The sequence below is a fragment of the Miscanthus floridulus genome, chromosome 5 (genome assembly GCF_019320115.1).
Source record: "Miscanthus floridulus cultivar M001 chromosome 5, ASM1932011v1, whole genome shotgun sequence".
NCBI classification, from domain to species: Eukaryota; Viridiplantae; Streptophyta; class Magnoliopsida; order Poales; family Poaceae; genus Miscanthus; species Miscanthus floridulus.
Genome location: NC_089584.1, coordinates 147,903,119 through 147,926,045, shown reverse-complemented (window position 1 = coordinate 147,926,045; position 22,927 = coordinate 147,903,119). Strand labels below are relative to the sequence as shown.

At 49.9% G+C, this 22,927-nt stretch overlaps 1 pseudogene; it reads right to left on the bottom strand.

The window, feature by feature from the left end:
• Positions 1 to 3,171: 3,171 nt before the first annotated feature.
• Positions 3,172 to 22,825, bottom strand: LOC136451127 (CBS domain-containing protein CBSCBSPB3-like; annotated as a pseudogene).
• Between the last annotated feature and the right edge of the window lie 102 nt (positions 22,826 to 22,927).

The window sequence follows — 22,927 nt, the reverse complement described above, 5'->3', positions numbered from 1 at the left end:
CGTGAGCTCCGGCGGGGCGGCACACGTGCACCTCCGATCCCCGCGTGTCTTGCAGGCGAGCACGTATCACGGCGAGCGTCGGCTTCGCCACGGATCCATGCTTCGTCACCAACTCACACTCACCCATGCTTCTTGTTGCGACCCTATCCAGTACTCTGCCCTGCATCCTGGATCGCCGCTTCTTCCACCTTCCATCCTATCCCGATCCCATTCCCATCCTGACCTCCTCGGAGTGCGTGATAGTACAAGGCTACAAGCGTAAAAGCGTTGGGATTTCTCTCCTCTCGGACGGTCTCCAACAACACCACCTAAACCCAAAATAGATGATTCACAGTGTTTTAGTACTAGAAACGAGCTCCAAGAGAACACCCAATCAAAGAACGCATCTTGCGTACGAGCCAGATCAAAAAGCAAATAAGCGTCTCGCGAGAGAGACGGCGCAAATGTCTGGTGCCGTAGTGATGGGCTCGCGGCGAGGCGCAGCTCGCGACGGGACACGGCCGGTGCTTCCAGGCGAGCCGGTCGGAGATGCTCGTCTTCGGTCGGATATGCTCGCCGCCGCCTAGATCCGGCCACCATGAGCGCAGATCCGGCCACAAGTGGCGGATCCGGCCACCACAGTCACGGATCCGGTTGTGGAGAAGGAGCGCCGCCTGGAGGGTCGCCGCCGCTGTCGCCTGGTTGTGGAGGAGGGGCCGCACGCGAGAGAGAGAGGGAGGGAGAGGGAGGCGCCACACAGCCGCGCCGTGCTCCTCGCGCCGTGGTGGAGAAAGAGCGCCACCCGGTGCTCCCTATCCCGGGCGCGTCATGCTGGAAAAGGAGCGTCGCCGCCATGGAGGAGCGCCGCCGTGCTTCGTGCTCCGACCGCCGCGCGCCGTGGAGGGGAGGGGAGAGGGCGTCGGGCTGGGGGCGCCGCCGGGATGGGGAGGGCAAGGGAGGGGACGGGGCGCCGCTGGATGTTAGGGAGGGGAGAGGGCGTTGGGCTAGGGGCTGGGAGGGGAGGCGGCGTCGGGCTGGGGACTTGGAGATGGGTGGACGGCGGAGAGACCGAGGAAGAAGAAGGCTTTTTTAAGTTGTCTGTTGGAGAATCTAAATTTTAGATAGGGATCATTTTTTTTACTGTGCATGATCTAAATTAGAGAATGGGTGTCGTATTTAGGTCTCATTGTTGGAGACAGTCTTATGTAGAGTAGGTTGTTATGTTGATAAGCCATGGCTGAAAGTAATGTTGACTAATTTGGTGTAAGAGAAAAATACTATTCGTTCGTTGAAAAAGTACGACTTATAAGCCAAATAAGCCCGATCAAGGGCGATAGCATGGGTTGTACTGTTCCACGCTGCTGACTGGGTACAGAGAGTTCTGTGTTACCTGAATATTGTTATTGCCATGGTCACACGTTATAACTAAATCCATATAAAACAGTAATATCTATGATAGCAAATAAAAATATTAAATCAACGGCTTGGCTAGCACCCGACGTTCAGGACGCTGGTCTCCGTACGGGCAGCTGCGCCTGCCTGCTTGACGCGCATGCTGCTGCTGTCTTCCCCGTCTGCACACGCCCGCATACACCTGCTGCTACTGCGCGCCTACGTATGCGGCTCAGGCTGCTGCGCATGCTATTGCTGCCTGCATTATACGTCCAAAACAGGTAAAACATTTAAAAAAATATATTCTTACAACATAGTCGTTACAACATATACAATATCCAAATAAAACACTTGCAATATACTTCTAAAAACAACTGAAATATTTAAAACATACACTTACAACATACGTATATGGCCATTGCAAAATGCAACTTCCAGATAAACATTTATAACTTGCAACATGAAAACACTTGCTATAATATAAGACTGAAATATTTGAAACATACTCTTGTAACATATGAGTAAAACATATCAACATCCAGATCAGAACGCTTGCAAACATACGTCTGAAACAGATAAAACATTTTAAACAAACGCTTGCAACATTTATCTGAAACACTTGCAACATATGCAACATCTCGATATACTTTTGCGACATCCATATGAAGCACTTGCAACATACCTCTGAAACACTTGAACATACGCTTGCAACATGCGCTTTAAGCGTAGCGCAACATCTCCATGCTGCTTGGGAGAATAGAAGCTCGTCAGCGTGTGTTCACCGGATTCAGCGCCCTGGCAGCGGTGGCTACGCAACATGGCAAGGAGGACGTGCCCGCACGACTGGGAGATGGAACCAGATCCGCCAGGGAGCCACTCATGCTAGCCCTGTCGTGCTGGTCCCCCGTGACTAGGGCCGCCGGCACCGTTGCGCCACCGTGCCGAGATGCTCGTCCACACCGTAGAGATAGGGGGAAGGGAGTAGCGCCGGAGGCATGACGAGCGGTGGCTGATAAGGCACGCATGCGGACACAGGCGTGTCAAGGTCGGGGTAAAAACGCGTGCAGATCAGATCCAAATACAAGCGCGGGCGGGGTACAGGTACAGGGGCGGCGCGGCACGGGTTAGGTCCGTCCGTCCGAAGGTCCTCGTCTTATCATTATTGTGAAATCAATCATGGGATATATTATTTTTAATTATACCTACCTAGAGTTATAAATATTACCAATATTTTCTATAAAATCAGTTAAATTTAAGAAGTTTGACTCAATTCAAATTAAGAACTTTATCTTTTATGGACTTAGGTGGTCTAGTAATTATAGTACCTCCCAATTATGTAAACCCTGAACAAGCTTTGAAACTCAGGCCTTGTTTAGTTGGGCGAAATTTAGGCATTTGGCTACTGTAGCACTTTCGTTTTTATTTGACAATTAGTATTCAATCATGGACTAATTAGGCTCAAAACGTTCGTCTCGCGATTTCCAACCAAACTGTGCAATTAGTTTTTTTTCGTCTATATTTAATGCTCCATGCACGTATCACAAGATTCGATGTGATGGCTACTGTAGCACTTTTTGAAGGCCTCAGCACTCAACTGCACAGGCGCATTGTGTCAAAAAAAAAAAACTCACAGGTGCGCAGCACAGGTTCAAACCAAACACCAGTTACTAGAGCTTCTTTCTGTTGTACTTTCAGTACTGTACAAAAGATGGCAAAGGTGTCTTATCTTTCTTATATTCTTATATAAAGCACCCTTGCTGTACAAAACACCTGGGATAAGTTACTTTAAATCAACACCTATTTACACTCTGAGGCCTGAGTGTTTTTGTTTCTATGGTACAGCCTTGGCATGGTGGCAGAGGGGAAAAAAAGACCATGCCTTATTTTGTCGTGTGACTTGTGTATCTCCAAGTACGTACAACCTGCTTTGTTTCACCTTGTGGTGGATGAGTGTAATCTGTACAGTGTGGTGCGAGCACTTAAACTGTGGAGCGCTTCAGAGCTGAGAGCGCTTTAGGTAGACGATTACCAGTTTACCACGACGCCGGCGAGGGCAACGGCGCCGGCCACAACGCTAAACCGGAGAGACGTCCGCGCTCTCTGTGAGGTTGAGGTATTCGCTCGCGGCACGGTGGATTCAGTCATAACCTGGGAGTCGTCCATATGCAGCCTCAGAACCTGAGACAGGAAAGCAAACTCTGAATATCTGCTTTGCATGGGGGGAAGGGCATTTTGGTAGTTCAGTGGGCCAAACAGGAAGATAATTACCTTCCACCCAGCTGATTTGGCATGCTGGATTGCTGCAGTAAGGTCACTATCGCTAGTCACGAGAACCCTGTCACCTTCATCGTCGTCGTACTGTTGAGCATGAAGAACAATTCAGGTGAGTGCATTACCAACAAATTGTGTAATAAATTTCGAGGACCTACATTGTCGACGAAATATGGTCGGCAGTCTACCTAGGGGTATGCCCAAGGTAGTAGATTATCGGCAGACAGATGCGCAAGCCCCAAACAAGACGGTGACGCAAGACAAACACGAGGTTTTATCCAGGTTCGGCTGCCAAGAAGGCGTAATACCTACGTCCTGTGTCTGATTTGTATTGCTGTATGTCAATGAGAGATGTTTTTTAGAGGGGTCCCCTGCCCGCCTTATATAGTCCGGGGGGCAGGGTTACATATCTGGAAACTAATCCTAGTCAGTTACAATTGCCATATGTGGCCGAATAAGGATTCCTATTCTAACCAACCAGGATCCTGCTTGGTCGCCAAATCCGTCTTGATTCCTTGTGCGGGACTCCGATCAGGTTAACTGGGCCACACGTCGCCTTTCGGGTGGACTGAAACCATCGATCCGGGCCAGCCCAAGCCTAGCCGTAAGGGTATAGGGGTTAATACCCCCACAGCTAGTCCCCGAGCATCATGCATTATGCTGCGACACGCCATTTTAACTTTCTCCGACAAGCGAGGCTTGGATTCTTGACGCCTCCGACCACCGTCATCACCGGAGAAGTAGGTTGTCCGAAGAATGTATGGTGCTCTTAAGAAAAAAGAAAAAGATTTCTGTCCTGAGAAGTGTGCCCACTTGTATTTCTGAAAAGAAATGTAAGTGGTCTTGAAGCATAGCATCCTTAAACATCAGAAGCATAGGGGTCAAAAAATAAACACACTCACCGCAAGGTGAAGTGTGCCCACTTAGTCCCCGAGCTTGCTGGAAGGCAAAGTATGAGCCTTGTAGCAAGGTCTAAAAGAAAAGTCTCTTAACTGTATGTGAGTACAAATCACATGTAGCCAAGGAGAACCATTATTCAAGAAGTGGTCGGGGCAGTCCCCGAGCATAATAATAATCCTCATAATCATTCAAAACATTGGGGTCGATTTAAACAAACACATTCACTGCAAGGTGAAGTGTGCCCACTTAGTCCCCGAGCCTGGTAGTAGGTGACGCAGGCACGTGGTGCCAGGGTCTAAAAAAGAAATTCCACTGAGGTTAAGAATTCAATTGCCGGACAGGCAAAACAAGATACACCGGCAGGTGCATCGTATCGACATAGTCCCCGAGCTTGCTGAAAGACGAAGTATGAGCCTTGTAGCGAGGTCTAAAGAAAAAGTCTCTTAACTGTATGTGAGTACAGATCACATGTAGCCAAGGAGAACCATTATTCAAGCAGTGGTCGGGGCAGTCCCCGAGCACGGCCGTGGTCGGAGCGATCCCCGAGCACAAAAGTGGTCTGGGCGATCCCCAAGCACAAAAGTGGTCTGGGCAGTATCCAAACACAGTAGTGGTCTGTGCAGTCCCCGAGCATATTAGTAGTCTGAGCACAGTAGTGGTCAAGGCAAATCCACGATCACTTGCGCTGCTTGTACTATTATTTTGTGTACTTTTCTCTGCTCTCTGCCAAGGCCAGTCTGACACGTCTGGTCAAAAAAGTAAATAGGTATAGTACGTCATTCTGTTTTTTTTTTCAAACAGTCGGTTGACACCTGTATTGAGGTGTGTCAGTGTGGGCCCTCTTACACCATCAACGAAGAGGCGCGTACACTGTTAATGAAGGAGCGCGTTTATTGGCGCAGATTTCGAGGTTGTGTGAACAACCGTCTGCGGCGCGTGCGCACGACTCCCAATATTCTCGGGCGGATGAAACGACGGTGCTCTTTGTTTTATATAATGCAGATCTGGTAAGTTACTCATACCATTCTCCATTGTCATCCGCCGCCACAACCTTCTTCTTCCTCCTGCCGAAACCCTATTCCCCAAAAATCATCACCAATCCCCTCGGTCTCCCGCATCCACCCACTTAGTAAGGACGAACTAATGGCGAAGAGAGACGCCCAAAAGAAAGGCGGGGTCATGGCGAAGGAATGGTGGAAGTCGCGGAGCAACGAGCAGACCATCGAGGACCTCATCGCCATGGGAGTGCTCCACAACAAGGCACTTGCGGGATGGCGTGCGCCGGAAGGAGAAAGCTTCCCCGATCCACAACCAGGTGAGATTGTGGTCTTTGAAGACTTCTTCAAACGGGGTTTTGGGATTCCAGTGCACCCTTTCCTTCAGGGTCTCTGCTTGTACTACGAGATTGGGATTTGCAATCTGCATCCCAACTCGATTCTTCTTGTCTCTACCTTCATCCATCTCTGCGAGGCTTATGGTGGCTTCCAGCCCCATTTCGACCTCTTTCGCCACCTGTTCTGTCTTCGGAAGAAAGGTAGCGGTGGCTCGAAGATCGCCGGAGGCGTCTACCTGAACCTGCGTGACGGCATGAAGGCTCAATACCTGCACTGCCCCTGGAACACCTCATTGGACGAGTGGTACAAGAAATGGTTCTACATCCGTGAAGAGCCGAACACCATCACTCTGTGCGATGTGGGGCTGGTTCCAGAGAAGAAAAGTAGCTGGTCGGAGAAGCCCGAAAACTTGGAGCAGATCGCCAAACTGCTCGGCATGATCCCATGGGGAAGGCTTGATGGCCCGAGCGTGGTCGGTAACTTCATCAGCCGAAGAATTCAACCCTGCCAGAAAAGGATTCATCCTGGCTTCGAGTACCAAGGAGGCGCTGATCCAACGAGGACCAGGAAGGAGCCGCTCGACAAGATGGAGATCAAGGCCAGGATTGGAGAGCTGTTCAACCTGGCCGACCCCAATTATGTTGCACTGAACGCCATCGAGCACGCCTTTAAGCTGGCTCGTCCTCCCCCAAAGGTAAATGATGCCTCCTTTTAACTATAGAGTCATGTTGTATCAAGAAAATAACTGTCTTTTCCTTCATTTTGTGTCTCAGTGTAATGGCCGTGACCGAGCAGAAGTGTTTGTGTCGCCTCCCCCCAGTGTAGAATGGCCGCAAGCTACCGGCCCAGCCGCCCAGACCAGCGCCAGGCCCGATGACGTTCACTGGGCAGTTCTCGAGACCGTAGAGGACGCCTCGACCAGAGCCGCTGGCAAGCGTCCGGCTGCCAGCAAACGACGTCAAGCCATCTTCCCCCTGTCGGATGACGAAGCAGAGGATGCGGACATCTTCGGGCTCGTCCCCTGAAAGAGGAGAAGGCAGGTGGGACCGTCGGAGCAGGGTGGCTCCTCTAGGCCAGCGGTGGTCACAGCACCGACCGCTGCGACACAGAGGAGAGATGAAGGAAACATGCCACATCATACTCCGATGCCCGTACCGGAGGTTGAACAAGTCCCGGTGGAAACTGCCGAGCAAGCGGAGCAGGGGCGATCGAGGAGACGTTCTTTCGCCACATCCTTCCGCAAGTCGAAACTGTAAGTATCTATATTTTTTATGTAAGTTTTGCATTTTGCATTGGATGCTATTGTCTTCTGAATTTGTCTCTGAATTCATCAGATCGGCTTCCACCAAAAACCCCGACCAGCTAACTGGGTGCGGAACGTCCTCACCAGCAACAGCAGGACAAACTACTCAGCAACCAGCCATGGAGGAGCCCATGGCAGGGACTCCGCCTGAGCCTCAGCAGGCGGATGATCAGACGCCAGTCCCCGAGCAGCTGATCGGGAAGACAACCGAGCAGAATACAAGTGCTCCAAGCACGAAACCTGCTGAGGCGGATACCACGACGCTAAGGAAGCTAGATCTAGCCGAGGGGCAGCAGCCAGAAGTTGCCCAGAACATGGTTGCCGACGCGACGGCTCGTGGGAAAGCCGTGGTGGTCGTGGAGTCTGCGAACTCCGGACCAGTGCCGCCTCCCGAACAGGAGGCCGAAGAGGATGAAGTGGAAGAAGTCCTGGGCCGTCCCCAAGATAGACGACAACATGTATATGTGTCGCGCTATCGGAACGACGAATGGGGCATGCACGAGGAAATCCCAGAGGTCGAAGAGACCTTAAGAGTCGAACGGGCGGCCAAGCGTCTGGTGACTGAAGTCCAGGTATATTTTGCTTTAGTCTTTGACCCTGTTGTGTAGTCAAACTGTCTGACGTAGCTTGTCTGTGTGCAGGACTTGATGAAAACTGCAAGATACCGCAAAAGGTGCTTTGACCAGATAGAAGGAATCGTGATGACCAACAAGGAGCTGACGGCTGAAGTGGAACGCCTACGGCGCCAACTTGAAGCCGCCGACCAGGAGAGGACAGACCAAGAGGCACAGAACCAAAACCTGGTCGGCCAGCTCGAAAGCAAAGAACAGGAGAAAACAGGTAAGTGTTCACCGTATCATAACAAGTGCGGGACTTGTGTTGTTTTGTTCTTGACAGTAATAGCTGTAATGCAGGTTTAGAAGCTGAAGTGACCCGCCTCCAGGGAGAGAACAGCCGTGCGCTTGCAGAATGTGGTCGCCTGAAGGAGGACAACGAGAAACTGGCACGCCGCCAGTCGGAACTCCAAGACCACACTAACAGGATGAAGGACGACCTGAAAAGTAAGCACTCCAGACCACCTTTCTCATACAATTGCCCACATTGCCTTGTCGTATCATCACGTTTGATGTCTTGTACTGTTTTCAGTTTTGAAAGTCAATGCCAAGAGGCACCTTGAGGCCATGATCAAGGAGCGTGACGACTGGAAAGCACAATGCCTTAAGGCCACCGAGGAGCGGGACATGTGGAGCAAGCGGTGCCAAGAAATGGCAACTGGCATTGTGCCCGTCCTCGACCTTATCGACCCGGCGCTCGCAGAGGAAGAGCTAAGGACGCCTCAGCTCAGACTGGTCGAGAGATGCAAGCAAGCATGGGGATGGTTCCAAGACTTCGTGAAGGAGGCAGGTGAGTACACGGGTGCCCATGTGCTAAGCATGGTGCGTGCTCACTACCCCCTGATCGATCTCAAACGCTTGGAGGCTGGCTACCCAAAGGAGATAGACCTAGACAAGGCCAAAGAGCTTTGGACGGCCCAGCTGGACTTGTCGTCAAAGATAATTGGCGATATTAACCTGTGCGGAGGTGGGACAACACCTGTGCAGGGTATGCCATCGACAAGTCAGCTGGAAATGCCGTCGGCTGCAAGCCAACCGACGAAGCCTGCGGTCTCGACCAGCCAGGCACCGGCGGGGCCATCTCCTTCAGCTTGATTAGCTCAAGAGTCCTCGAGACTCGAGTAGGGTATCAGAGGCGACGAGCAGTAAATGCCCTGCTCCCCGACCAGCCAATGTAATAGGCTTAGAGCTATAGAAGGAGGACATAGTTGTGTTATTGTAAACTTGAGCCTCTTCAGGCAAGCTTGTAATAACGTAACTGTATATCATTACAAGCTTGTTTGCTTTATACAAAACGTGTTTAAGCTTGAAATTTTTTGTTGGTGTAACTAAGTGGGAACGTGTTAACGTTCGGTTTAGTTGTACCGTTTTGCTCGACACATCATCCCGAGGGGTTTGTGCGGCCCTGGTTGGCATGTGGTCGGAGTGTGAGGTAACATGACCTGTGCACACGTGGACACGGACAAGTCAAACCAGGGGGGACCTGCCGATCACCCGCAACGTAGAGAGCGGATCCCGTGCACGTGTTGGGAGGAACCGGAGACAGGACCTGCTCCGAAAACCGTAGAAGGAGTGGTGGTCGGCTTGTACTGGCTAAGTCAGAATATCCATAAAATTCGTAGTGACACATTAGAGTGGTCGGAGAAATCATAATTGCTTTATTAAAATAAATCGAAAATATAAGTAGAGTACATATCTCAGTAGTTAAGCATAGAATCGTCTAAGCTTGTCGATGTGCCACGAGTTTGGTACGTCCGTGCCGTCCAGGTGAGCTAACCTGTAAGACGTTGGACGTGTGACTTCCTTGATCATGAAGGGTCCCTCCCATGGGGTTGCGAGTTTGTGGACGCCGGCCTGCGCAAAACAGCAAGGTATTTGGCCGTGCGCACGCAAGAATCGAGCCTTTTCTCCTCTGCGCTGTTGATTTCTAGCTCCCGTACTTCCTTGACCTTGCCCTCGTCGAAGTTCTCTACCCATGCTGATCTGAAAGCTATATCTGGTGGGAGGACTGCCTCAGCGCCGTACACCATAAAGTATGGTGAGACGCCGGTGTTACGGCTGAGCTGAGTTTGGAGGCCCCAGACCACGGCTGGTAGCTCCTTGAGCCATCTGCCAGGAGCTTTATCGTTTTCTCTATACATCCTCTTCTTCAATGCGTCCAAAATCATGCCATTTGCCCGCTCGACTTGTCCATTAGCTCTAGGGTGCGCCACCGAGACGTATTTTACAACTATGCTCCTTTCATCGCAGAAGTCCCAAAAAGCGTTCCCGGTGAACTGAGTACCCAAATCAGTAATGATGCTGTTGGGCACGCCAAAACGGTGGATGACCTGGTCGAGGAATGTGACAGCTTTCTCTGAAGATGCCTGTACCAGAGGCATGTATTCTATCCACTTAGAAAATTTATCAATTAGCACGAAGACGCATGTAAATTTCCCAGGAGCTGGTTTGAAAGGCCCGACCATGTCTAGTCCCCAGTAGGCGAAGGGCCAAGAGGCTGGAATCATCTGGATCTCATGTGCTGGTACATGGATTCTCTTGGAGAAGAACTGACAACCCTCACAGCGGCGGACTAGCTTCTCTGCATCGGCCACTGCTGACGGCCAATAGAACCCTGCTCGGAAAGCCTTACCGACCAGTGTTCTTGAGGCCGCGTGGTTGCCGCAGGAGCCAGAGTGGATTTGGTCTAGGAGATGCTCACCTTCCTCCTGGGTTATACACTTCATCAAGATTTCCTCCTTAGCGTTTTTGTGCTATAAATTGCCATCAACGAGCAGATACTGCTTACTACGACGCATCAGGCGCTCATTTTCTGTTCAATCGGTATAACCGCTACCATCTGTCAAGTACTTGATGAAAGGCGTTCTCCAGTCCGGCTTATGAGTGGTCGGAAGTGGCTCGGTTGTGCTTGGCGCCAGAACCGTAGCCACTAATTGCTGGTCTGAAACTTTGTTGGTCGTTGAATCTTCGTCTTCAATGGAAGGCGTGAGCAGGTCTTGGACGAATACGCCATGTGGGATTTTGGCTCGGGATGATCCTAACTTTGACAACGCATCTGCTGCTTGGTTCTTGTCCCGGACCACGTGTATGTACTCGATGCCATAGAACCTGCCTTCCAGCTTTCTTATCGATTTGCAATATGCGTCCATCTTTTCACTGGTCGTGTCCCAGTCCTTGTTGAGTTGGTTGATGACCAGAGCCGAATCTCCGTAGACATAGAGACGTTTAACTCCAAGCTCAATCGTAATGCGTAGACCATGCAGGCATGCTTCGTACTCGGCGGCATTATTAGATGCTGGGAAATAAATCCTAAGGACGTACCGGAGCTGCTCCTTGGATGGTGACACGAAAAGAACTCCTGCTCCCGCACCGTCAATGTTGAGAGAACCGTCGAAGTACATCGTCCAATATTCATCGGATCCCGGAGAGGCAGGCGTGCTTAAGTCTGTCCACTCGACGATGAAATCGACGAGTGCCTAAGACTTGATTGTAGTACGGCTTGCAAATTCCAAGGAAAAGGGGCATAGCTCCATTGCCCATTTGACGATGCGGCCGTTCGCATCCTTATTGCGAATGATGTCCCCCAAAGGATACTCAGTCATGACCACCACACGATATCCATCGAAGTAATGTCTCAACTTTCGGGATGTTATCAACATGGCGTAGAGTAGTTTCTGAATCTGTGGGTACCTGGTCTTGGATTCGTTGAGTACCTCACTAATGAAATAAATTGGCCGCTGTACCTTGTAGGCGTGGCCCGGCTCGTCGCGCTCGACCACTATTGCAGTGGAAACCACCCGATCGGTTGCCGCAATGTAAAGTAGGAGAGTTTCGTCTTCTCTGGGAGCAGTAAGTACCGGAGGTGAAGTGAGGTATTGTTTCAGCTGCGTGAAGGCAGCGTCTGCCTCCTCCGACCACTCAAACTTCTCGGACGATTTGAGCAGTTTGAAGAACGGTAGTCCTTTTTCTCCTAATCTTGATATGAAACGGCTTAGAGCAGCCATGCAACCGGTGAGCTTCTGGACATCCTTCACCTTTTTTGGGGGCTTCATATCTAAGACAGCTTTGACTTTCTCCGGGTTAGGGCGTATGCCGTCGTAACTGACGACGTTGCCGAGCAGTATGCCAGAAGGGACACCAAAGATGCACTTCTTTGGGTTTAATTTCCATTGGAACGTATTAAGGGCTGCGAAGGTGCATTCCAGATTGTCAACAAGGGTATGTGCTTCCTTGGTTTTGACAACTACATCGTCGACGTAAGCCTCGACGAGGCCGTCTTTTATCTCGTCGTTGAGGCAGGCCTGTATAGCGCGTTGGTAGGTAGCACCGGCGTTTTTGAGCCCGAACGACATAGTCGTGTAGCAATAGGCGCCAAAAGGCGTGATGAAAGATGTCTTGATCTGGTTGTCCTTTTTGAGAGCGATCTGGTGATAACCAGAGTAGCAATCGAGAAAGGAAAGCAGCTCGCAACCGGCGGTTGAATCTACGACCTCGTCTATGCGAGGTAAGCCAAAGGGGTCCTTAGGGCAGTGTTTGTTGAGATCAGTGTAATCAACGCACATTCTCCATTCATTATTCTTTTTGCGTACAAGAACCGGGTTGACTAACCATTCCGGATGATACACTTCTTTGATAAATCCGGCTGCCAAAAGCCGTGTAACTTCTACCCTAATCGCCTCCTTTTTGTCGCGAGCGAACCGTCGTAGCTTCTGCTTGATTGGTTTGGCTTTGCTGTTGACATTTAAGGAGTGCTCAATCAAGTCCCGAGGTACACCGGGCATGTCGGAAGGTTTCCATGCAAACACATCCACGTTGCCCCTCAAGAACCTGACGAGCGCGTCTTCCTATTTGGGATCCAGGTCGGCCCCGATGAGGGCCGTTTTGCTGGGATCGCCTTCGACCAGCTGGATCGTCTTGTGCTCCTTAGATCTGATGTTCTTGCGCGGAGCCTTGAGCTCTGGGATCTCCAAGTGGTCGGCCGGGGTCTTCTTAGCGTCGAGCATGGTCTCGGCCATGCGAATAGAGAGGTCGTGGGCCTTTGCTATTTTGAAGCTGTCGTCCTCGCAGGTATAAGCTGCGTATACGTTGCCCCTGAGGGTTAAAACTCCTTTCTCAGTGGGCATCTTGAGCACCAGATACCTGTAATGAGGTATGGCCATGAACTTGGTGAGCGACGATCGACCAAGAATAGCATGGTAGGTGCCATCGAAATCAGCGACCACGAAGTTGACGTAGTCGGTGCGGAAGTGGTCCGGAGTCCCAAACTGCACAGGTAGCGTACGGCTTCAGGTCCGCCTGGGCTATTTTCAGAGCGGGCAGGCTGTTCTTGAACAGTATATCAATGGAGCTGCCGCCGTCGATCAGTACCCTGTCGAATTGAACCTTGTTGATACAAGGATCGAGGACTAGGGGAAAACGCCCTGGCTCGGGTATGGCGGCCCATTGGTCCTTCCTGCTGAAGCAGATTTCATGGTGAGACCATGGAGGAAGCCGCGGATCGGTGAGAAGGTTGTCGGTCTTTGCCACGTTCAAGCAAGCGCGGGCGAGCAGCTTGCGTTCTCGTTTGGTCTCAATGGACACCTTGCCGCCGATGATGGTGTGCACGCGATCAGTTGGCTTGACGTATTTATGACGAGGATCTGCATCGTCGTCGTCGTTGTCCTCGTTGCGCTGTTCCCCCGCGTCGTTAAGCTTGTCGGACGTATCCGGAGCCTATTGACGCGTGTAGATAGTCTTGAGGATGCGGCAATTCTCCATGGTGTGGTTCGACTTGGGATGGAGCTGGCAGGGTCCTTTCAATGCTTTGGCGTAGTCGTCCTCGTAGTTTCGACGTCCGTTGCCCTTTTTCACGGTATTGACCTCGCCGTCGTCTTCCCGAGCGCGCTTGCTTCTGTAATCGTCATGGCGGTTGCGCCGCTGATTACGTTGATCACGGTGGTCGCGGGAGTCGTTGCACTGGTTGCGATGGTCAAAATTATTGTTCCGACCACGATTGCTGCGGTAATCGTCGCGGTGTGGAGGGTGGTCGAAGCGTGGAACCCTTGCTGCTTCTTCAACGATTATCTTTTTAGCGTCGTCAGCGTCCGCGTATTTCTTAGCGGTGGCCAAAAGCGCTGTGACTGATTCGGGTCTCTTCCGGAGGAGCTTGTCTCTTAGGGCGTCGTGGAAGCGGAGGCCGGTGATGAAAGCCTCGATTGCTTCATTGTTGGAGATTGATGGGACCTTGATGCGCATCTCCGAGAAATGCCGAACGTACTCGCGCAGTGGTTCATCCTTCCGATCTCGGATCCGCTGCAGATCGTACTTGTTGCCGGGTTGTTCACAAGTAGCGATGAAATTGTCGATGAAGGCCTGCCTAAGCTCCTGCCAAGAGTCAAAATAGTTCGCTGGCAAGCTAACCAGCCATTGGTGACCTGCATGACCAACAGCGACTGGGAAGTAGTTAGACATGACGTGCTCGTCGGCCATGGCTGAGCGGCACGCAGTTTCGTAGAGCATGACCCATAATTCGGGGTTTTCCTTGCCGTCGTACTTCTGAAGCTTCTCGAGCTTGAAATTCTTGGGCCATATGACTTGGCGCAGGTGTGGAGTGAACTGCTTCAGACCCGGCAGACCGTGGGCGGTGTCATACTCCATACGGCGATAGCTTTCATGGGATGCACGATCGTCGGCTCTCTGGTTGATGCGAGCACGCAGATCACGTCCGCCGAGGTAATGGCGGAGATCGTTATTGCCATCGCGGCGATCTCGATTGCCATCTGGATTAGCCCTGCGACCGTGGTTATCACGGCGATTGTCGCGGTTATCTCGGCGGTTGTCGCCTCGAACGTCGTGGCGGTTATCCTCCCGACGGCGGTTGTCGTCCCGACCACCATCATGACCACCGTTTCTGCCTTGACGGTTGTCTGATGGGTCGTTATTGCGCGAGCCACGTTGGTTGAGTGGCTGTGAGCGACTTGAGTATTGGCGGCTGTGGCTTGATTCGACAAAAACAGATGGAGCCCGGGCTTGATTCATCTCTGCGGTTTAAGCCATAGCAGCTGTCAGATAAGCTTGTATGTCATCACGGACTGCTTGGGTCTCGGGAGTGTTGGGCAACCGCTGCATTGTCGCCATGGCGACGGCCACGTTGGCGCTTGGGGTCTTGAAGACCTGTTTGTCCCCCACCCTGTCGAAAGCATTGTTGAGGTCACGAGGTCGGAGCCTTATGCGTCGTGCCTCCTGGTCTGCTTCAGCTTCGATTTGCCGGCGATTAAACCGGTCAATATTGCGTGCTTCGCGTGCAGTCTTTTCTTGTTCTGTTTCGCCAACTGCTGGCGGCTCGTCGTTGCTGACAACATGGATCAAATCCCCTCGTCTTGGCGGGAAAGACAGAAATTGGGGGAAACCCGGGGCGTGGTCTGGTAGATCCAGATCGTATTTGACGCCTTCATCTTCGTGACGCTGAAGCTCGGTGTGGACAGATGCGTTGGAGGCGGCGCCGGATGAGGAGCTGGAGTCACCCTCTCGGACTGTGTGGACGGATCCTTCTTGATAATCTTCAATCCGGACCATGTTTACGATGTTGCATGGCTTTGGCCGAGATCGGTGGATAGGACATAGGTCCGAGCGGCGTCGTAGGTTGTACGCGTAGCTGGAGGCAGTGTTTCGCAGGCCGTAGGGCTAGACCTGGTGGTTCTCCGTTGGGATTTTGTACTCGCAGAGTCGGAGACCCGTCGCGGAGGCTGGCTAGCGACGAGCGGAGCGCCCCTCAGGAGTAGATACGACCACAAGATCTGTTCCAAGCCGTGCAGGACGACTGGCCCGAGCTGGTCGGATAGATCTGTTGTGGGGAGCTGTTACCTGCTCATTAGGTTGGCTTTGAATCGTACTTACCAGAGCCAGGGTTTCAGCGAGTTTGATGCCGACCCGATCGATGGAGTCGTGTAGGTTGGTGTCGTCGATCTGCTTTCCTCTGTAGCGGGGAAGCGGATGACGGGTTATCGGCGTGGCTGTGGGCGTGGTCGGAGCCAGATGTACCGTGGTCGGAGCCAGATCCATCGTGGTCGGAGCCGTGTTCGTCGTGGTCGGAGCCGTGTTCACCGTGGTCGGAGCCGTAGCCGATGCAGGTGAAGTAGTCGTCGGCGCGGGTTGAATCCACGCCTCCTCCGCGGTCATGGCGATGGAGACGCCAGGGCCGGTGGTCCAAGTGATCTGGCCGACGGTGAACGTGAGGCCGTTGGGCGTAGCCATGGAGCCGGAGATGATGACCGTCTTGTTTGCTTGGAGAGCAGTACGCACACCCCCTACCTGGCGCGCCACTGTCGACGAAATATGGTCGGCAGTCTACCTAGGGGTATGCCCAAGGTAGTAGATTATCGGCAGACAGATGCGCAAGCCCCAAACAAGACGGTGACGCAAGACAAACACGAGGTTTTATCTAGGTTCGGCCGCCAAGAAGGCGTAATACCTACGTCCTGTGTCTGATTTGTATTGTTGTATGTCAATGAGAGATGTTTTTTAGAGGGGTCCCCTGCCCGCCTTATATAGTCCGGGGGGCAGGGTTACAGATCTGGAAACTAATCCTAGTCAGTTACAATTGCCATATGTGGCCGGATAAGGATTCATATTCTAACCAACCAGGATCCTGTTTGGTCGCCAAATCCGTCTTGATTCCTTGTGCGGGACTCCGATCAGGTTAACTGGGCCGCACGTCGCCTTTCGGGTGGACTGAAACCATCGATCCGGGCCAGCCCAAGCCTAGCCGTAAGGGTATAGGGGTTAATACCCCCACATACATCTTGTCCAATTAACATGTGTGTGCTTCCAAGACAAGAATCCACATCTTACCAGAAGGTTGATGCTCGACTTTTCACCATCCGTTCCTAGCCTGTATGCCACAGTAGAGACAAGCTCGTCTAAGCTTTCTGAAACTGTGTGTAGACAGAAAAGGAAGCACAGCCTTATGATGCATCGTCAGGAAACAAAATTCAGGAAAGAGCAAGGAGCACTAACCACAACTGAATCTGTGCATACACCCTTTTCTGTCTTCAATTTTAAAACAGAAAGAACTGTTAACATGAGGAGGATGTACATGTTTCCCGTCAGCACTGTCTGATGCCACCATTCGAGACTCATCACTGCACAGGTTTAAGCAAGTAATAAGGGGAAAAAAAGGAGCTTTTGTAAGTGGAAAGCAAACATGCAAGCAGAAAAAGATCAACCTACGAGCATCAAATTCTTCTGCAGGATGCATGGCCAGAGCAGAATCCCAAAACTTCTGCATCAGACTGTCTGCCAGATCATTTGCTCCAGATGTTCCCTCACCCTAATGAAAACAAAAGATAAGGATTATGTAGTGATAAAAATTTAAGTTGCCGCTAATACAAGGCAGAAGCTTATCTTTTCTCAAACGAAAGCAGAAACTTATCTAAGCATTTCAGATCTCAGTTCCACAAATACAAAAATTTACTTTTGTCATTCCCAATTAAGCCTAATAATGTATCTCATTAAAGTGCCCGTAGGGATAAACAAGCTAAGATTGAAAGAACAAAGTGGTGGAAACTGAAAGGGGAGACGTCAGAGGTATTTAGGGAAAGGGTTATCAAAGAGGGCTCTTGGAAGGAAGAAGACGACATAAACAACATGTGGGACAAGATGGCAACCAGCATTCGGAAGGTAGCCTCAGAGGTGTGTGGAGTAATCAAAGGAAGGGGACGCGAGGCTAAAGATACTTGGTGGTGGAACGAGGAAGTCCAAAGGGCTATTAAGAAGAAGAAAGAATGCTATAGACGCTTGTACCATGACAGGAGTGTGGACAACATAGAGAAGTACAAGATGGCAAATAAGACTGCAAAGCAAGCTGTAAGTGTGGCAAAGGGTAGAGCGTACGAGGATCTTTACCAACATTTGAGTACGAAGGAAGGAGAGAAGGACATTTATAGGATGGCTAGGGTTCGTGAGAGAAAGACACGGGACTTCAACCAAGTTAAGTGCATTAAGAATGAAAGGGAGCATCTCTTGGTAAAGGAGGATGAGATCCGACATCGATGACAAGAGTATTTTGACAAATTGTTCAATGGTGAGAATATGGACACAACCTTTCAGTTAGATGACCCTTTTGATGACACCAATAGGCGCTTTGTGCGGAGAATCCAAGAATCTGAGGTCAGAGAGGCGTTGAAAAGGATGAAAGGAGGTAAGGCGATGGGACCGGATGGTATCCCAATCGAGGTGTGGAGATGCCTCGGGGATATAGCTGTAGTATGGTTAACCAAACTGTTCAACCATATTTTTTGATCGAACAAGATGCCTGATGAGTGGAGGAGAAGTATATTGGTACCGATCTACAAGAATAAAGGGGATATTCAAAGTTGTACAAATTACCGGGGAATTAAGTTGATGAGCCATACTATGAAGCTATGGGAGAGAGTTATTGAGCATCGCTTGAGAGCAATAACGCGGGTCTCTATGAACCAATTTGGTTTCATGCCCGGAAGGTCAACCATGGAAGCCATTTTCTTAATAAGACAAGTTATGGAGCGGTATAGGGAGAAGAAGAAGGACCTACACATGGTTTTTATTGACTTGGAGAAGGCTTATGATAAAATACCAAGGAATGTTATGTGGTGGGCTTTGGACAAACATAAAGTCCCAACGAAGTACGTTGGACTCATTAAGGACATGTACAGCAATGTTGTGACTAGAGTTCGAACAAGTGATGGAGACATGGATGACTTCCCGATTAGGATAGGACTACATCAAGGGTCAGCTTTGAGCCCTTATTTGTTTGCTTTAGTGATGGATGAGGTCACAAGGGACATCCTTTGGTGTATGCTTTTCGCGGACGATGTAGTGCTAGTTGATGAAAGCCGGACATGAGTGAATCAGAAACTGGAGTTATGACGGGAGACTTTGGAGTCCAAAGGTTTTAGACTTAGTAGAACTAAAACTGAGTATATGAGATGTGACTTCGGCACTACTACTCGGGAGGAGGAAGATGTTAGTTTGGAAGGTTAAGTAGTGCCTAGGAAGGATACCTTTCGATATTTATGATCAATGCTACAGAGGGACGGGGATATTGATGAAGATGTTAGCCATAGAATCAAAGCAGGGTGGATGAAGTGGCGGCAAGCGTCTGGTGTCCTATGTGACAAAAGGGTACCACAGAAGCTAAAAGGCAAGTTTTATAGGACGACGATTAGACCTGCTATGTTGTATGGTGCAGAATGTTGGCCTACGAAAAGACGACATATTCAACAGCTAAGTGTCGCGGAAATGCGTATGTTGCGTTGGTTTTGCGGTCATACAAGAAGGGATCGAGTTCGGAACGATGATATACGTGAGAGATTAGGGGTAGCGCCAATTGAAGAAAAGCTTGTCCAACACCGGTTGAGATGGTTTGGACATGTGCAACGGAGACCTCCAGATGCATCGGTGCGTAATAGAATCCTAAGTCAGGATAGTAACGTGAAGAGAGGCAGAGGAAGACCGAAGTTGACTTGGGTAGAGGCAATAAAAGGAGACTTGAAAGGATGAAATATACCCAAAGACTTAGCCTTAGATAGTAGTGCTTGGAAGACAGCTATTCACGTGCCTGAACCTTGATTGCTTCTGTTGGGTTTCAACTCTAGCCTACCCCAACTTGTTTGGGACTTAAAGGCTTTGTTGTTGTTGTTGTTGTAATGTATCTCATTAAAAGGGCAGACCCAGTGCCGGAGGCTCCCGAGTGGGGTCTGGAGAAGGGAAAAAACCGAGGCAAGCCTCCCCCCGCAAAATCTACGGAGAGGCTACTTCGAACCCACGACCTGGTGACTCAGTGAGACAGCTCTCACCACTGCACCAGGCCTGTCCTTCTAATAATGTATCTCATTCTCTCTTGAAATCTCAGCTCTGTTCAGATAAAATATTACTTATTACCATAGCAAAGAAGTGTCCAGTATAGTGTTGTAGCGAGAAAAGGTTTTGCCCTCACCATGGATATGGCTGCATGGGCTAGCTGTAAAGCATCCAAACACGCAATAATCTGTCCATCTATCCAAATATTTAAGTTAGCTACACAGTTAAAAAGGATCGCTACTTTGCAACTAGGATTCAGTACTTGCTTCTGCCTACGACGGGAATATGCAGAAATTTTTCATCTTGCATCGAATGTAGAGCATCAAGGATTGATGTGTCCAATGTGGCACAGTCAGGGATTGCAGTCATAGCCTTCAGATACAGATAGATAAGAACATAATCAAACGAACTGTGGACAGATAAAGAGCAAAATCATGGTTAGAAAATATGAATGGTTCAATTTGTATGTGTACCTTTTCTACCAGAGTTGCATCTGGCGTTAAATTCTGTGCCAGTACTCGCAGGGCCAGATCCTTGGAACTGAAGATAATCCATAGAGAATAATCGGTACATCAATCCTTAATGCTCTTTTGTTTTTTCATATCTTGTTTTCGGCCTAGGCCTTTAACTCTACTATATTAATACAAAACATGCGTTTCATGCCAGTTTTACATTTAAAAAAAGGAAAATCCAAACAGATGAGTTAACCCCTATTAAATGGAACTACATACATAAAGCAGCACAACTCATCATCCTAGAGTCAGGCCGTCAGCACTGAATAAACAACTGCAACAAAGGAAAACTCAAAAGCATAACTGTTTTTTTGCCAGAAACATACATGAGAATTCCTTGCAACACATTCCCTGTCATGACAACAACTGAGTTAATTCGGTGTTCCCTCATCTTTTTGGCGGCTAAAGTAACTGGATCTGATGGACATACCACTGGAGCACTAAGAGGAAAAAGAAACGTTTGAAAAAAAATGAGTGAGAATAAATTGCGAAATTAATAGATGTTACTGGTAGTAGCAAATGTACCAGCTATTTTCAGTTATAATAGTTGACAAGGAAGGCTTGAACATCTGTTCTCGAAGAGATTCCATGAATGCATGTGGTCCTAAGCAAAAAGAATCAAAATACAACATCACTTCATTAAAAGAGAGCTGGTATGCATCAAGCTTGATCTTAACATATAGGTCAGTTCAATATTATCTGAGAAGTTGATTCTAATGTGATTCAAAGTAAGCAAAGCAAATAAACATGGAAAATCATTTCCCCATTCTCTCTCAACCCCTTCCATAGCAGCTGCTATTGCGCTTCCTTGTTCTACAGCCTTCTCCATTCTTGAAATTGCGTCATAAAGGAACTTCTCAGTATCCACCATAGCAATGACTTCACCATGTTCCACTACGGGAAGGTGCCTAAATTTGCCTGTGCATGACAACCATGTCAATGAAAGAGACGTTCATCCAAATTCTTTGACATGTCTAATTTTACATGATCCAAATTTTGACCATATGCAATCCTATGATAATGACAGGTTCACCCAACTTTATTTAGTCTTTACATAGATGTTGTGAAGATTTACACGGTTCAAATGGTACCTTTTGGAGCCCCAACAGTGTAAAAATGTGCAGTTTGTACCTGGTTTTACTTTTAGTTTGGAGTCTTTTATTCCCTGCACTACTACAATTGGCCTTCTGCTACTTCCTACTTCACAGGTAAATGCATTTGGAATCAGGTGTAGTACTATGTGAATTTCACTACCAAAGCACCAGTGCATAAATGCACAGATAATTTAAATCATGAGAAGCTAATTTGCAGTGGTTTTCACCAATTGCACAGATCACAACAGTACCTCTTTCCAGATACAGGTCATCTTCAGCTAAAATATTAACAATGACCATGACCAATGGTTAAACTAACAACGGACACTGATGTTTGGAATCGGTAAAAGATATATAACAAGAAAACCTTGGACCATCTTCTGCAGTGCCTCTATGGCCGATGAATTGGACATAACAAAAACTGGGTTCCACGTCATCACCTTGTCCATAAATGTTTCCTCAGGCTTGAGACCCTCAGCTATTACCCGTCCCGCAATGTCCTACACAAAGAGATGAAAAACAAGTGCCAAAGTCCCAGTTGAGAACTAATCTTCGTATTGATCCCACCGCTCGTGATCAATCCCATCAAAATCATTTGGGAAAAATGGAAAAATACTCTTATAGACAAACAAAATATTCCTCTAACCACCAAATATTCTTCTTCTGGTTCCTCCCAAACCCAAAATGCATGACCTCCCATAAAATGAGATTTATTTAGCTTATCTGGCATATGATTCAACTCATCCTAGCTCAATGTATCGGTGGCTCGGTGCCCAGCCTTCACCTTAACTTTGAAGAATAATGCAAGTTGCAGAACCATTCATCCAAAAATCGAATATTTTCTGTACATCTGACCGCACATTTTGGGCCCCCTTTCTTTTCCAGCTACAGTACAGGTGCCACGCACGACGCCTTTCCACCTCCCGGATTCGTCTCGTACTCGTACCTCGGCTGTGAGGATGCCCGAGAGCATCCCATTGGCCTCGGTGAGCAGCGCGGCGTCGACGCGTTTGGCCGCCATCCTCCGGCACGCCTCCGACACCGGGGTGGCCTCCGGGAGCGTGAGCGCCCGCGCCAAGCGCAGGTTCTTCACCGTCCTCTCCGGCTCCGCCGCCGACCTGCGCACGCGCACGGGCACGGCGCACACACACAGAGCACCGCGATCAGCACGTCCCCATCACACGAGTGATTTGGTTGGAAAGGGAGGTGAAGGGGGAGCGCCTGGCGCCGTGGCGCGCACTCACGATGGGTGGACCGGAGAGGTAGGCTGAGGACGACGCCTTCCCGTTCCCGTTTGCAGTCGCGGCGCCGGCGGCCGGAGGCGCGCGGCGGGGCGGGCGGCGAGGCTGGGGAGCGGGCTTGGTGACCATCGCCTCCGCAGCCGGCGGATGATTGAGGAGATCGAGAGGCGACGCGGCCGCGCAGCCCGCAGGTGGGTGGCGACTGGCGATGGAGGCGGCGGCCGGCGGGAATTTGAAAAGGAGTGGAAGGCAAGACTAAGCCGTTGGGCGTTCGCCGTTCGCCGTTCGCGTGCTGCAGCGGACGAGCAGGGCAGTTAACAGTTGGTTTGCAGCTGTTTGTGGGCCAGGTCTGTCAGTGACCATACGAGGAATGATATGCACCAGAGCTCAATGCCAAATGAAAATGAATATCACAAGGTTCCTTCTGTTTGCCAAATTGCCAGTACCAACATCAGAACAAGGAGTGCTTC